General features: G+C 34.0%; 2 pseudogenes; one reads left to right on the top strand and one right to left on the bottom strand.

Annotated features, from left to right (window-relative positions):
- The first annotated feature begins 4,207 nt into the window (after positions 1 to 4,207).
- LOC139881334 (carotenoid 9,10(9',10')-cleavage dioxygenase-like) lies at positions 4,208 to 7,608 on the top strand (annotated as a pseudogene).
- Positions 7,609 to 12,759: 5,151 nt separating this feature from the next.
- On the bottom strand, positions 12,760 to 16,232 carry LOC139881333 (carotenoid 9,10(9',10')-cleavage dioxygenase-like; annotated as a pseudogene).
- Positions 16,233 to 17,066: the final 834 nt, after the last annotated feature.

Genomic DNA, 17,066 nt, shown 5'->3' with positions numbered 1-17,066 from the left:
TGTTTGAGGAGCTGCAAAAGATGATGATGTATTGCGTGTGAAATTAGGGAATTGCTACTCCACGAAATTTTTTGCCAAATACACGAAAATAAATAGTTTGTGACGTAAAATTCGTCAATAATAAACATTTAGTGATGAAATTTTTTATCATAACTGTTTATTTTCGTAGATTTGACAAAAGTTTTCGTGGGATTAGCATTATCCGTGAACGTACACAAACAATACTGAGCTTATTAATTAATTTGGAAAGAGAAATTTGTGTTGGAACAGATGAAACCGTGTAAAATAGGTAATTAATTTGGAAAGAGAAATTTGTGTTGGAACAGATGAAACCGTGTAAAATAGGTACGGTTTCTAAACTGTTCTAAGTTGGAACAGTTGCTTTTAAGTGCATTTTTTTGGCATGAAAGTAGATGCAATTTTTTTCGTTCCAAAACTCGTTCCAATCTCATTTGGTTCGGAAAAATAAGGACGTGTTTTAAATCATTCCTATTTTTGTTCCAAAAGTAAAAAATCAAGCTTATCCTTATAATTTTTTATCCAAAAATTCGATCCATTATCAATGTTTTATACTAGCTAGTGAGTAACAACTTTATTGATCTTTTATTTTGAAGTCTGCTGGTTGAAAAGTATTTGTTGTAAACACTCCCATTATATATGTTTGACCATAGCTCAAATAAATTTAATCCGTCTGTTGGATTTTAATTTTAGGATCGGATGAAATCCATTCACACCATGACTCGTCTTTTTTCTTTCTGTTTGGTCAAAATATATAGGCTAGAAGTTGCTTTCTTCCATTATTAGCAAGTCTACCGTCTACGTACTAAAAATGTAAACCTTGCACCGTCCAAGTCAATACATGTTTTTAAATTATTGCCATAAAAAATAAGGTGAATTTTTTTTTTTTAATATATTTTGATCTAAATTAGACATAAAAATTATATATTTTGAGATAAAATAAAAAATAAAACGGAGAATACTAAATTCTGCACTAAAACAGTGAAACATAAGTTGCTTCTCAATAATTGATATATTTTGTCATCATCTGAACATCTTTTCTGGCTATGGTGGTCATAGAATTGATAATTTAGATCCGATTTGTGGATATACGATTCGTTTGGAAAGTTCATGGATCGAATACGGATATAGAAAATTATTATCTGAAAAATTCGATCCCATATATTTTTATATTAATATAAATATAATAAATATAATATTATTATATTAATAATAAATACTAAACACAATACATATAATTCATTGAATAACGTCTATATTTTAGTGAATTTAATTAAAAAATAAAGTAAAAATAATTAAAAAATCTTAAAAATAAAAATATTTGTGAATATTTGACATTTATAATGATTAAATTTAAATTTTTTTAAATTCGGATCGAATCGGATTTTTTTTTTTGCGGATCGAATTCGGATACTAGTTGTGAATATCCGCGGATCGGATGATAGCATCCGAATTTTTTCGGATCGAATCGGATTGAAGAAATTAAGAGAATATTCGATCCGATCCGCTCCGTTGTCAATTCTAGATGCTCATGGCTTATACACATTTCCTATCTCTACCCATGACATGACTTGCAGGAAAATTTTCAATTCCGACGGCTTATTTTATCTTATAGAGTATAGTATCTGTCACAATAATGTTGCCCAAAGTCAGATCTATATATCTTATTATTATTATTAATGTTTTGTTTTTGAAGTTTTATTATTTTTAATTTAAATTTCCATATTTGTATGCATACCCAATGTAATCAGATTAGAATAGATAATCCTTGCCAGCAATTATAATCTTGCCTCTTGACATCATTTTAATCTTTAAATCAAGAAATGTTACATGACATTATATATCTGCATGATTTATTGAACAAAATAAAGGTTACATTGTAGTTTGTAAATGAGCAAGATTAACATGCAAGCATGGTGTTCCCTAGATGTGGGATATATATAATTGTTCAGTTTGAATAAATTTACCAAAAAAGCTAAAACGTTTGTGAATTAAAAAAATTAGCTAGTCATGTAACGAAAAATGTCTACTCAAAACTGCTGCAGTCTTCTTGCAGATAATCCAAGCCAAAACACCTTTAGCCATAAAAATTAAAAATATTAAAAAATTACCACATATTTTAATTTTACTCACAGTTGGTTATAGAGCCTCTGTTTATAACAAGCGATTTTTCTTTTGGCTAATAAAAAAGTCGTTCTATTTAGATTGTGATTCATTAAACAAAATCAAGGTTACATTTTTTTTTATGTGAAAATAAAGGTTACATTTGTAGTTTGTAAATGAGCAAGATTTGCATGCATGCATAATGCTCCTTAGATGCACGTGGGATATATTATACAGTTCAGGTTAAATATATTTGCGAAAGAAGCTCGAGACTTGAGTAGATATTTTTGTTGCATGACTAATTTTTTAATTCACAAAGGTTTTAGCCTCTTTCGCAAATACCCAAGTCTCAAAATGTTATCTTAAAAAAAAAAGTCTCAAAATGTTGCAGTCTTCTTGCAGATAATCCAACCCCACAGTTACTTAATGTCCCAAGCGACTATTTGGCAATTATGCATGTATATCATAATGTAATACAATTAATAAAATATGAACTCAATAATTCACAATAACATTTCATTATATAATTCACAATAACATTTCATTATATAAGTGTTATTCAATGAGTATTATACATTATGATATTTTATTAATTCACTATCGATAAATATAAGGCTAGACTTGTGATCAAAGGATACAAATAATAAGAAGGCATTGATTATCTCGACACCTACTCGTCGGTGATCAGGATTACGTCTATCCGAATATTAATATACTCGAAATATCTGATGTAAAGACAACTTTCTTGAATGGTAAATTAGATGAAGAGATCTATATGGAACAGTCCGAGAGTTTTATAACTCCAGGGACCGAACAGAAAGTCTGTAAGCTGGTCAAGTCCCTCTATGGACTTAAACAAGCTCCGAAACAATGGCATCTGAAGTTTGATCAAGCCATGCTATCAAAAGAATTTCGTATAAATGAATGTGACAAATGTGTTTACATAAAAAGGGACGACAAATCCTATGTCATTGTTTGCTTGTATGTTGATGACATGTTGATCATAGGAAGTGACAGCAACATCATCAAGGCGACAAAATCAATGCTGTGTAAGACTTTCGATATGAAAGACTTGGGAATTGCAGATGTGATTTTAGGGATTAAAATCGTTAAAACTTCCAATGGTTTGGCCTTCAGTCAATCTCACTTTGTCCAGAAAATTCTAGACAGATTTAGTAAAAATGACAAACTCATTGCAAAGAATCCTATGGATGACAATACAGTATTTAAAGTTAATACATGACATATAATACATGAACTTGAATATTTCATAGTTATCGATAGCTTGATGTATCTGACATCTTGCACGCGACCCGATATTGCATGTGTTGTGCATAAGTTATGCAAGTATACGAGCAAGCCAAGCGAAGAACATTGGAAGGGTGTAGTTCGGATTTTAAGGTATCTTAGACATAGTTATAATTACGGACTCCTTTACACTGGAGATCTTCCAGCTGTAGAAGGCAGTTATGACGCAAATTGGATATCCGGTGGTGGAGATACACGAGCCACTAGTGGCTATATTTTTCCCCTGGCAGGAGCTGCCATTTCTTGGAAATCAAAGAAGCAAATGTGCATTTCTAGATCGACTATGGAAGCTGAATTCATAGCTCTTGATGCTGCGACAGAGGAGGCTGAATGGCTCCGGAACTTCTTTGAAGATATTCCTACATGGCTGAAACCGGTACCACCTATCAGCATCTTGTGTGATAGTAAGTCGACTATAGGAAGGGCGCAAAGCCCAATCTATAATGGTAAGTCTCGACTTCTTCGTCATAGACATGACGCCATTAAACACATGCTCTCTACTAGAGTTATTACGTTAGACTATGTTAAGTCTATTAATAACGTTGTGGATCCGCTTACAAAGCCTTTAAGTAGAGAGATTGTGAAGAGTTTGACGGAAGAAATGGGTTTGGGGCCTTTATCCTAGAATCACTCAATAGTAAACTCAACCAATGCTGAAAGGAGATCCCTAAAATATGGTTCGATGAGAAAACTGAAGTTGAGCAGGATTCTACCCGAGCACTGTGGGGGTCCCCGACCTTTGCTCATTCTGTAGTTGAACGAAAGTGCTTCCTGCATAATGAGGATGAAGTTTCAGAATTTCTCAATGATTCTTGCAAGTGGAGAGTTGAAGTACAGCAGGGTACAATTTAAGTTTAGCTTAAAGTAAGAGACATCACCTATACGAAGAGTAAGTGTGGCCGCTTTGAGGAAAATACACAAGCAGTATTGTTCCAATAGTCTTCTTGAAGGTGTTAGGTTGTTCAGGGCCTAAAAAACAGCAACAGAGACTAGAACACTAGTAGAGTGGATATCATATAGGTACCATTGTCTTGGTATACATAAAAAGCGGGATAGTTCAATACATCACGTTCACTGACCCGCGAGTATATTCGATGTGTATTTTGCTAGGACCGATTCAAAGTAAACAGCCATAGAGCGCCAATGTTATATCCGTTCGATTAAACTCTCCATATTTTTGTGTCTACCGAAAGTCGCATACAATTTCATTCATGTGGGGGATTGTTAGACAAAATGACAAATTGCATGGTCAATGGTAGTTTGACCAAGTGTGTAGGCGAATCCGTGCGTTCGATTAAATCGAAACTAGTTCTTGTAGTTTATCTATATTACATACTTAACGATTGAATCATTTATTTGACATTTTGTGTCAAGGATGAATGAGAAATGGTAGTGCAAATGTTGGTTATTTGTGCATGAGTGTATAAAGTCCCACATTGAAAATATACTACAACCTTAAGTCACATATATAGTGGTTTGAGAGGGTTGTGGTTTAAAGTGTGTTGTAGAGGAAGTCTACAAGGTTCCACACGTGCGCCACCACGCACGCACGCACGACCTGACCGGACCGGTTTGGTTTGTCATAATTTCGGTTCGCTTATTTTTGGAATGAAGCCGGTTCGATTTTTGTCTGTTTAATTAGTGAGATTTTATCTCCTAATTAATTGTTATGTGAATAGTGGGATTCGTCCACTATTGTCTACGCGTTTTTTACTTTCGAAATTAATGGGATATTATCTCCTAATTAGAAACGGATTTTATCTCCCATTTGAATTGGAATTTTAAATGCGCAAGATTTGGAAGAGGATCACGATCAGATTCGTTTCTGACTAGAGTGTCCGTCATTAAGGAGTGTTTTAATTTTAGGAGTCTTGACGTACACCCCAAGTCGATTTCTTCCACTCCAACCGACCCCTAAAGTCTATAAATACCTTGCTAGTCTGTGGGTTTATTGACACCGAAAAACACTCAGAAAAGTCCTTCTAGCAAATAGGTCGGCTTACAACCCACCGTCTTTCTATCTCTTCTTTCTCGTGTCGTCGGAGAGTTTAGCTAGTGTAAGTCTCACCAGAACTCGATTAAATATTGTACTTATTATCGCGCTCATTGTGGTTGCATCCTGGGAAGCTCTACGCCATTGTAATCGAAGTACAGTACGTGGCGTATTACGCTTTAAGGAAAGCGATCCGATCGTGCCTCCACTGTTTGCAATCTCTTTCCATTAAACCTTTGTTGTTTGTTTGTTTTAATCGTTTATATATGTGTTGTTGCTATTTATATTTCGAATCATATGACTATGTGTTTATTCTCACATGATTAATAATATTCAGCGTATTATTCAGTATTTATTTGTCTCTTATTGAATTAATTTTGGATTTATTGTACAAATTTTTCAAACAACTGAGAGGTAACTCGATCAAAACTTTGATCTTTTAAACTATTGCTGGTTTTTACATTTCGATTCTATTTTGAAATGGACGTGTCAAAAGTCAACTAGAATTTTAAACATGTGCTTTCTTTTTTTATTGAAGAGGAATTTATCTTATTAGATAATTAATTAAAATTTTCAGAGTGAAATTGTGTCATAATAATTTTACTAATACTCTAGTCTTAAACTCATCAAACGTTGAATTTGAAATATTTTTTATTGGCAGGTATGCTGTATTCATTGATTTCCCGTTGACTTTCGACATTGATAGACTCTTTAAAGGAGGCCCGTAAGTATTCATTTCCGTTGATTTTCGACGTCACTAGACTCTTATAGTAACTCATGAAAAGACTTAAGTCCAAGAATTTGACATTTCTCACATTTATTTGTTAGCTTGCTATACTTTGTGCAGGCTCTTAGACTATAACAAACAAGAGTATGCAAGAATGGGTGTAATTCCTCGGTATGGAGATGCCGATTTAATCCGGTGGTTTAATGTCGAACCAAATTGCACATTTCATCTTTTCAATTGTTTTGAAGATGGTGACGAGGTACTAATTCCTAAGGATACAAAACCTACATCAATATGTTTCGTATATAAATTTTAATGATAATAATATTCATCTCACGAAATTGTATTTTACAGGTCGTAGTATGGGGATGTAGAGCTCAGGGCTCTGTTGTTGGAGCTTTGAATAAATTCAAAAAATTATCCCAAAACTAGCTTCAATAGAATCATCAAATGGCGACAAACAAGAAAGATTTGAAAAAATCATGGAAGATGTGGAAGTGTTTACTCGTTGCTATGAATGGAGATTGAACATGAAAACAGGAAAGGTTAACGAAAGATATATAACCGGATATAAACATTGTATGGATTCTCCGACCATAAATGAAAAATTTACCGGCGTTAAGAATAATTACGGTTATGCACAAGTTATCGATATAGTTGCCGGCTCAGCTTCAGGGTTGCCAAAATATGGAGGAATAGCCAAGTTACATTTCGATGAGTCGGATCATGAGAAAAACCTAATCAAGGTAGACTATCACAAGTTTGAGGAAATGACTTTTGGGACAGGAATAACTTTTGTTCCTAGAGAAGAAGGCGTTGACGAGGATGATGGTTGGATTCTCACTTTTGTCCATAATGAAGTTACTAATAAATCTCAAGTAAGTTAACTAATTAAATCATTAATTACTCCATTTTTTTTTTTATAAAGGAGGAAAGGAATTATTATTGATTATTTTTAGTGGCCGAGATTGATGGTGCTGGTTAGGGATTATCTCGGATGAAAGTCCTAGTCAATATACATTTTATCAAAATTAATTAATTTTATGACAAACTGATTAATACTATCTCTATATTTGAATAAATGACACTTTGAAATTTTTCTCGCATACCAATATCATCAATTTTAATACATAAATAATCTTTACTTTATAATTTTATCTTTTTCTTTCCCTCTTAAATTATTAATTGTATGTAAAGAGAATGAATGAAGGGATAAAAAGGTAAAAAATATATTGATATCCTAAAAACATCATTTATTAAAAGACAAAAAATATCTCCAAAAACGTCATCCATTTATATACGAAAGGAGTATTACTTAATAAATTTAAAAGAATTTGTGTCTTGTTTGCAGGTTACCATAATTGATGCGAAGAAATTTCGTGAAGGGCCAGTTGCCAAAATCACTCTGCCATGTAGAGTACCATACGGTTTTCATGGTGCTTTCGTACCAACACCGTAGTCAAAATTGATTGACTTTGATAATTATGGACGGTTTATAAATTTTTTAGTTTTGGAAATGAATTATTGAATATATGTACTTGTATCAATATATAAGCTCCCTCTTGAAGTAAGTTGATCATGCCTTATACTACTATTATTGGAGTATTGAGTATTGATGTCTATTTTGTTATTTGTGTGTATTACTATTAGCTAGAAAAGAGAATAAAACTCCACAAGGCAAGCAGAATACAAGATTGTACCATTTTGTCCTGTTTCGAGCTGCTTGTATATATTCTTCCATAGTGGATAAATTTTGTAGTTTTTCCATAATAGTGGGAGGATATTAAAGGCTAAAAGAGTGCAGTGTTGCACTTTATAGAAAAACCTCATTAATAATAGAGTACCGAATTTCATAAATTTAGTTAAATAGAATTGGAAGATGATTGCTCTTGCTTCGTCGGTTTGTCCTTTTATAATATATATATATATATGATGGATAGTATAAGTGGGCCTTTAGCTGCTTCCATTCATGCAAGCATCTTCTTATCCAAGCTTTTGGATGCGGTCTGAGTTAGTATTCCAGCATGAGTGCGAATAGTAATCCCCAAGCACAGTTATATGGGGAAATTACACTATATCTGGCCAATAAAATTTGAATAACAAAATAACTAATTAAAATGTTACATAAACATAAAAACATGGAGAAAGTAGCCCATCTGATCTGCCACAAATTTGAGATCGGAGAGAACCACATCAGAGTCTAGAGTGATTGATAGATAAATGGAAACTCCCAATGCAGGTGAAGCAACAGTTCAATGCGAAGAGAAAGCAAAAAAAAATAGAAGAAAAATAAAGAACTATGAACCTAAATGCTTGTAACCTAAGCAATGATAGTCTCTTCCATGATTTTGAATGCTATTGTATTCCATTCTAATGTGTTTTAGTGTTTCCAATCCTAAGAACTAATTTTGATTAAGAATTTTTTTTTTTTGGTTTCCATCACGAAATAAAAACAGGGCCTTTTTTTTTAAGTAGATGGAAATAGTATGATTCAAGAAGTATCTGAGGAGGAAACTGTGGCTGCCCTGAAGGATATTGGAAATGACAAGGCCCCTAGCATAGATGACTAGATGGCTATAATAGTTTATTTTTCAAGAGGAACTGGGGATAGAAGGACCTGATGTGACACAAGCAGTGTTGTTTTTCTTTCGGAAGGTTAGGCTTGCTAAGCAATTTAGCTCAACTGCACTCATAATAATTTCCAAAACAGACAACCCGGCTGGTCTAACTGATTACAGGCCAATTGCCTGCTGTTCAATGGTGTACAAGATCGTTACTAAGGTGCTAACTGCTAGATTGAGTAGAGTTCTGTGAAAATTAATTAATATCGCCATTGTAATCCGCTTTTGTTAAAGATAGGAATGTCTTTGATAAAATATTGGTGGCCCACGAGCTTGTTAGAGGTTATCAAGATGAAGAAGTAGATATGAATTGTGCTTGCAAGATCGACATTCGAAAAGCTTATGACTCTATGGAGTGGGGTTTCTTGGAGGAGATGATGAGGAGTTTATGCTTTCCTAATCTGTTTATTACATGGGTCATGGAATGTGTGAGGACATCATCGTACTCACTTATGATAAATGGCAGTTTACGAGGGTATTTTCAAGGCAGGAAGGGATTACGCTAGGGAGATCCTTTATCCCAATTGCTCTTTGTTCTGGTTATGGAGTATTTGATGAGGAGTGTTGCAAATCCTCCATCTTGGTTCAGGTTCCATCAGGGATGAGAATCTTTGAAACTCACACACTTATGTTTTATAGATGATTTATTTCTATTTTGTGGTGGGGATGTCGAGCCAATTCTATGATTAAAAGGGAAGCTGGCTCACTTTTATTATGTTTATGGTTTACAAGTTAATGAGACAAAGAGTAGTGTGTTTATAAGTGATGGAGATGTAGAGAAGAGAAGTGAGTTGATTAGTGTCAATGGTTTTCAGGAGGAAGTAATGTCGGTACGATATCTCGGAATCTCATTGATTACTAGTAAGTTGAGGAAATAATATTGTAGTGAATTGGTAGGAAAAATCACAAAACGAGTTTTAGGATGGTTGGTAAAATTTTTGTCACATGCAGGGAGATTAATACTGATACAATCGATTTTACATAGTTTGCACATATTTTAGTGCTCAATTTTCATTCTGCCCAAGGCCATAATCAAAATTATAGATGTGAAGTGTAGGAATTACTTATGGTCAGGTAATGATAAAAGAGGTTTAGTAACTGTGGCTTGTAAGGATGTATGCTTGCCAAAGAAGGAGGGGATTTGAGTATTAAAGATATAGAAAAGTGGAATCAGGCTGTGGTAGCTAAACAGATTTGGCATATTCTTACTGCTAAAGAAACTCTATGGGCCACCTGGGTGAATAGCACGAAACTAAATAGGTTATCGTTTTGGGGAGTGTGAAAACCCTCTGACTGCAGCTACGCGTGGAGTGTGGTGTTAAAACTGTGAGCTATGTTTAAGAGGCATTATCGGTATGAGCTGGGAAGGGAAAAATCTTTAATCTTCTGGTTGATCCGTAGGTCCATGGCAATGCCTTAAGAGATATGTTTCTAGACATCTCTTTTGTTGATGCAGATATAGGGCGATCAAAGACAGTAGCACGTGTATGGAGGGCTGGTAGATGGTGATTGCATGTTCCCATTACTGTTGATATATATTACTGAAACATGGAAGAGAGTGAGAGGAATAAAAGGAGACACAAATGATTCTTACAAGATTGTTTGGGATGCTGATAAAACGGGTAAGTATACTATCTCTGCCGGTTTTAATGGGATTCGTAGGAAAATGCATGTAGTTCCTTGGTATAAGTTGGTTTGGGGTATTGCAAATTGTCCTAAAAACCGATTTTATATTGTGGTTAGCAATTAAGAAAAGGCTAGCTGTGAGGGAGAGATTATTCAGATGGGAGATTTGCAACTCTGATATTTGTCCTCTGTGTAATTATGGAACTGAATAAGTAGCTCACTTCTTTTTTGAGTGTGTGGTATCCTGGATGGTTTGGACTGCTATTATGTCAAGATGTGGTATTCATAGGCTTCCATATGAATGGAGACGAGAGGTTTGCAGGTTTGCAAAGAAGGCGATAGGCAAAACTGTTTTGTCAAAGGTAAGACATTGGGCGTTGCTATTTTGTGTATATATATATTACTAGGCGAAGGCTCGCGACAAAGATGTAATATGTTGCGATTCAAATTGTTGATTATTATTATGGTTTTACGAATAAAAAAAGGATAGGTGCTTGAGAAATTATGAATAAAAATATATATGTACACAATTTTATTAAAAAAAGAATAGAATATTTACATGGATTTCGGGAATTTTTTCATGGTCAGACTCATTTTGACTAGATAAACATCGTGTCGATGTCGGATTTTTCAAATTTCGAACCGTTTGGCGTAGATCTAAGCTTAATGGTGTGGCCTCATAAAAAAAAACTTTGAGGACCGTTTAGGTGAAAGTTGTGGGAAAAACCGACAAATGGCAGCGCCGTCAATGGTAGCCGGATTCCGGGAATTTTTATATGTCCGGATTCGTTTCGACGAGATGAACATCTTTATGGTGTCGGATTTTTCAAATTTTGAACCATTTGGCGTAGATCTAAGCTTAAAGGTATGATCTCGGATATAAACTTTGAGGACTGTTAACACTTTAGGAGAAAGTTTTGGTAAAAACTGATTTTAACTAAAAATTTGTTCAGTTTTTTAAAAAACTCTTAAAATATTCATATGAAGTCGGAAAACTATGCAACGACTCTCATTCCATTGTAAAAATAGAAATCTATATTTTTGTGTCTAATATCAATATCACGAATCGGCTTCCATTTGTAGCTACATAGGTTTGAAGTTTCGAATTATTTTTGGGAAAGAGATGATCAATGAGACACGTGGCAGCACGCCATTCGTTCTTTGATGAAAGGGCTGACGCGTCATATGTGCCAAAATGGATGCGAAATGACGTTTTTGTTCCCATTCTTATTCCTTGAATCATGTAACTGTGAGGGTAAAAAAGTAGTTTAATATATTTTGTATTGTTTTTGATCACGAAATGAAAGGTTGGATTTGAATTTTTGAGAATCCAATGGCTTATATCAATGAACAGGGGAGGAATAGTGGGATGAATCTATTTAGGCCATTTTTTCCCTTCTTTTATATTTTTTTATATTAAATATGGCAAGTCAGAAATATAATTGTGTTTAGAGGAGAAGTTTTAAACGTTGCAAGGTTGATGGAAAATGTGAAGCATGACATAATTTTTTTGATTGTCACATAAAAAAGATCACATATAGGGACATGTTGAGATACTGAAATTGATGTAAGGGTGCATCTTGTTGCACCTATTGCTTTAATTTTATGTTGTGTATATTACTTGGTTCAATAAAAAATAGAAACATGGCCTTTTAGTAAACGGTAAAGATCGACTAGAAAATAAGCTGGAATCCTTTTTTTTTTTTTCATTCAACTGATCATTCTCTCGATAAAAGAGGCAAAACAAGAGTCTATATATGAGCTCAAATTGAAAACCTAATATGCGACGATCTTGGTCATAATTAACCAACTCACAAATCGAAAACCGGAAAAAGCAAAAGAGCCGAAAATGAAGTTTTTCACACTAGCTGCTGCTTATATATATTCTTCCATACAAAATAGTGGAATCATCCAAAACCAGAAGCCGGCTACTTAATCATATTGGATTGACCATGATATAGAAAACCTAATCAAAGATTAAAGCCAGAAGGCTTATTTTTTGGAGACTGGAGATGGCATAGTGATTAATAGCATGTTTGTTTATACATTTTTTTTTGGTCAATCCAATATAATTTTGTCTTGCCAAGAAAAACGTTCATACAAAAACAGCTCATATCAGAGCTAGTTTACATCCCAAAATCGTATGACCACTAGCAAAAACATATATTTGCCAAAGATAAAACAGATTGCTTGATTGTCCATTCAACCTTTTTGTAATATTTCATACTACGTACCTATGTCCCTAATTATTTGTCACTTTTAGTGATAGGGGGAGTATGTACGTACAAACAACAAAATCCATCACAATATTACCAGGACTATATTTTAAAATTAAACTTAAAGTCGTCCATTAATTTTGCGAGCTAACTAATTTTGAGTAGGGATCGATTGGAATGAATGAAAGCTGCGTGAAAACCGTATGGTACTCTACAAGGCAGTGTGATTACTGCAACTGGCCCTTCACAAAATTTCTTGGCATCAATTACGTGAATCTGAAAGGAAGACACAAATTTAAAATTAACAAATATATTGTGTATTAATCTTAATTTAGTTAATATTTATCAACGTACTTGAGATATGTTAGTATCTTCTTTATGGACAAAAGTGACAATCCAACCATCATCCTCATCATCACCTTGTTCTCTAGGGACAAAAATAATTCCTGATACGTAAGTCTTATGCTCAAACTTGTGACATTCTACCTTAATCAGTTTTTTCTCATCGTCCCACTCATCGAAGCATAGCTTGGCTACTCCTCCGAATTTCGGCAATTCTGACTCTTCGCTTAAGTCCACAATTTGCGCATACCCATACTTATTCCTAATACCCGTAAATTTTTCATTGATGACGGGAAAATCCATACAATTTTTGTATCCGGAGATGTATCTTTCATTAACCTTTCCCGTTTTCATATTTAACCTCCATTCGTAACAACGAGTAAATAATTCCTCATCTTCCATGATTTCTCTGAAACTTTCTTCGTCATTGTTTGATGATTCTATGGTAGCTAGTTTTTTTGCCAACCTCTCGAAGTTGTTTAGAGGTGCTTTAAGAACTGATCCAGATGCTCGACATCCCCATACAACAACCTGTATGTATATGCATAATTCCCTCAATATACATGGATGCATGTGATCATATTTGTATTTAGGTTAGTAAAAAATGCAAGGTTTTTATAGCTTTAGGAATACCTCATCATCACCATCTTCAAAACAATTGAAAAGATGAAATGTGCAGTTTGATTCGACATTAAACCATCTGATTGAATCTGCATTTCCATAAAGAGGAATTATGCCAATTTTAGCATATTCTTCTTTGTTGTAATCTATGAACCTGTACAAAGTCAGGAATTTGACAAATTAATGTTAAGAAATAAGAAATGTTATAACAAATTAGAATATATTATTGTAATTGAATATAAGAACATATATGAATACTCACTGGCCTCCTTTGATGACTCTATTGAGGTCTATGGTCAACGGAAAATCCATGAATACAACATACCTGCCAATAAAAGAAAGGGTTAGGAAACCAATGAAGACGACATATAATATTGTTTTTATGAGCTCTTGTTGATAGGACATGGACAAAAATTGGACCAATCGAGATTAACCAGGATCTAGTTGAACTTGAAGCATACACGTTCGGTTGGTTTTAAGTTTTTCATCCATACTTGTAATCTTTGTAAACGTTTCATTATCAAAAAAATTGAATGGGTCGATGATTTTTAGGGAAAAACTTAAACCAATTAGTTTTGGTATAAATATTCCTAGAATCACGGAGCAACCGGTTTTGATCAAGTTTTTAATTACCTCTCAGTGACCCCTAAATCATGAGTAAATGGGCATCTGTCAAGTTTAAGATCCATTCTGTGAAGTAATTCTTTACCATCAGCTGGGAACAAATATAAAGCAGCTTTCAGATTCGAATCAATTGTTTATTAATTAATTAATTATAGATTAAGGAAGAGTTATCAATTACCAGAAATTACACCCATTTCAAAATAAGGTTTCGTAGCCTCCCTACCAGTGATTACCAGTTCTCCAGTACTTGGAACTTTCTGTGACAAAAAAAAAAAGCTTTAGAAATTTTCTTACAAATTTAAGAAATTTTGAACTAGTCTGGTTTACCTTGGTTCGATCCAATTTTATAAAAGATATATTTTTCTTGCAAAGTCTTCAAGCTAGGAAACTAAGAATTCTCTTAAAAACAAAGAGGACCTACGAATTTTGGAATTCACCTTAGGATGACTTGTGCAAGATCGATTCCAAGCTTCGCTGACGCCCCAAACGCTTTTAGTTTGGAGAGTAGAGACATCAATCTCTTGAGGTTGGTGACTTTCTGCAACAGTGTAGATTTTTCCTCCATGTTCGAAAACACTAGTGTTGCTTGTGTTCTTGTATGGTTGGCCACACCTCAACTGGAAAAACATCAGGAATCCCAAAAAGTTTGAGGATTTCACAAATAGAGTCGAAAATCATGGATATGTATTATGCAAATGTTATCAGGAAATAATTTTTTGTTGATAAAATATCAATTATTATCAGGTAAAATAGTATATGGTCGATGTAGGTTGTTATCAGATTACCAAATTAAGCACGGCACCGGTAAATATGGCCAGAGAATCCCCTTGTGCCACCGGAAAAATACCCGGTCTGTTTCTCTGTTTTTCCCATAAGAATGTATCAGTTTCAACATGTCTATTATCGTAGACGACATTCCAGCTCCCGTCACTTTCTCGATTAAAATACATTGCATGAAGCATTCCTTCTCCTTCTACCATATCGAAGCTGTTTTCCCCAACATAGATTTTGTGGATTTTAGTCCTCCATATAGAGGATTTGATCCTGAAATCATGTTTCTAATACGTTAAGGATCCACCGGAAAAATCCTAACTGCTAGGAAATAATCCTAGAGCGAGTCTACGGGGTTATACTCTTTTAGGATTTTCCTCTTTAAATTAAGCACATACCGTTTCTTATGTAAACCCCCTCTGGAAAATCGTTTGGAATTTCCCCCTCAATGTTGGTAATCACAATGGCTTCTGTCAGCTCATTAATTGGAGCAAAATTACTCTGCAAGTTCATTTATTTATTTATTTTTATTTAAACAGGGTTCGAAATTGAAATTGCAAACGAAATTCTACTGATCGAAGTTACTATGTTATTTTATATACCTGTGATGGGAGCAATGGCTGGTCAACAAAGTCAAAGACAGAATCTACAAAGGCGTTCAAGAGTTTGACAGAACTATTCTTAACAAAGTCCTGGATATTGATTTGCAATGGCAGCTGATCAAATTGTTTCGTTAATGGCTGCCCATTCGAACACAAAATAACAAGAAATTATTTTCCATGAGTGTTGTAGCAATGAAAAAATGATTTGTAAAGGGAAATTTCCTTGTATGCATATATAGCTGGAGACACTTTTTTTTTTTTTTTAGCAATAAATTTTGTATAGGAGGAGGGGCCGTGAATGTGAATTTCACATTCAGATTGACTGTGCCAATCAATGGTTGGATGAGTAGTAGTTTCAGTACTTCGATGCATATCCATTGATTTAACCCACGAAAAGGGAAAACTGAAACAAAATGATCCGAAACTAAGCTCGCTCGATTTTGAATTGGATCCGATTTGTGATTGTTTGATAATCAGTTCCAAATTTTGAAACTGGACTCGGGAATTTAAATTGAACCCTAGACTGGATATGTTTATAACTATATTACATTGTACCTTGAAAACGGAGGACAGAGTGGTTTTGAAGAGATCAAAGTCTAATGACACTGAAGGCCTTTGCACACTGCAATTCACTTGAAACATCATCTTAGAGGCTGCCATTGTTGTTGTTGTTGTTTTTTTTTTCCCTTTTTGTTTAAAATATGCATACACATGCAAGGATATATATACTACAAATCAAGGTGCACTTATATTACTTCAAAATAATAATAATAAGATAACATTGAAATATCAGTATCATTACTTATAATACAAATCGTGAATTATTGAGTACAAGTTTTACATTATTTTATAGAGAGCGATAGGAAATGTACAGTTGTTCGTTTGCATTTACCAATTGGGTTGCTTGCGATGAGTTTTCAGCCCACATTTAATGGCAAGAGAAGTCAAAACTGTTTCATGGGGACTCGAGTTATTAGGGATATATATATACTTGGAGGTCGATGGAGATAAGCGAATAACGGGTAGAAGAAATATTTAATTCGACCATACTGTGATCGTGTCGAATTTTATTTTAGTTTTAGCTAAACCTTTTTTGATATACCTAATTTATAATACGCCTTGAAAGTCTAACCCTGTAAAAATCGAATCCATATACTCACTCTGAGAAAATGCCTTCACCATTTAAACTTGATCATATTCACAGTAGTCAACAACATTTATTATCATACAGACCTACATCAAATAATAGAGTATTGACTTTGAAGAGGAACCAAATTATTTTTCTGTCTTGATAAGTTGCAGCCGAAACTATTAAATGCCAAAACAGGTAGATATTTTCATGGAATTCATGATATATAAGTTGGATGAGCTCATTAATTAGCCATATGAATTTGACTTTCATACAGAAACTGATCGCATGCATATAGCTTTTAAGAGAAAAAAAATACTAAATAGCTCTCGCGAGAAGATATACCAATCCGGCAAATTATTACA

This window comes from Rutidosis leptorrhynchoides, unplaced genomic scaffold, assembly GCF_046630445.1.
Source record: "Rutidosis leptorrhynchoides isolate AG116_Rl617_1_P2 unplaced genomic scaffold, CSIRO_AGI_Rlap_v1 contig142, whole genome shotgun sequence".
NCBI classification, from domain to species: Eukaryota; Viridiplantae; Streptophyta; class Magnoliopsida; order Asterales; family Asteraceae; genus Rutidosis; species Rutidosis leptorrhynchoides.
The sequence above is the reverse complement of the archived record's forward strand: the minus strand, read 5'-3'. Positions and strand labels throughout refer to the sequence as shown.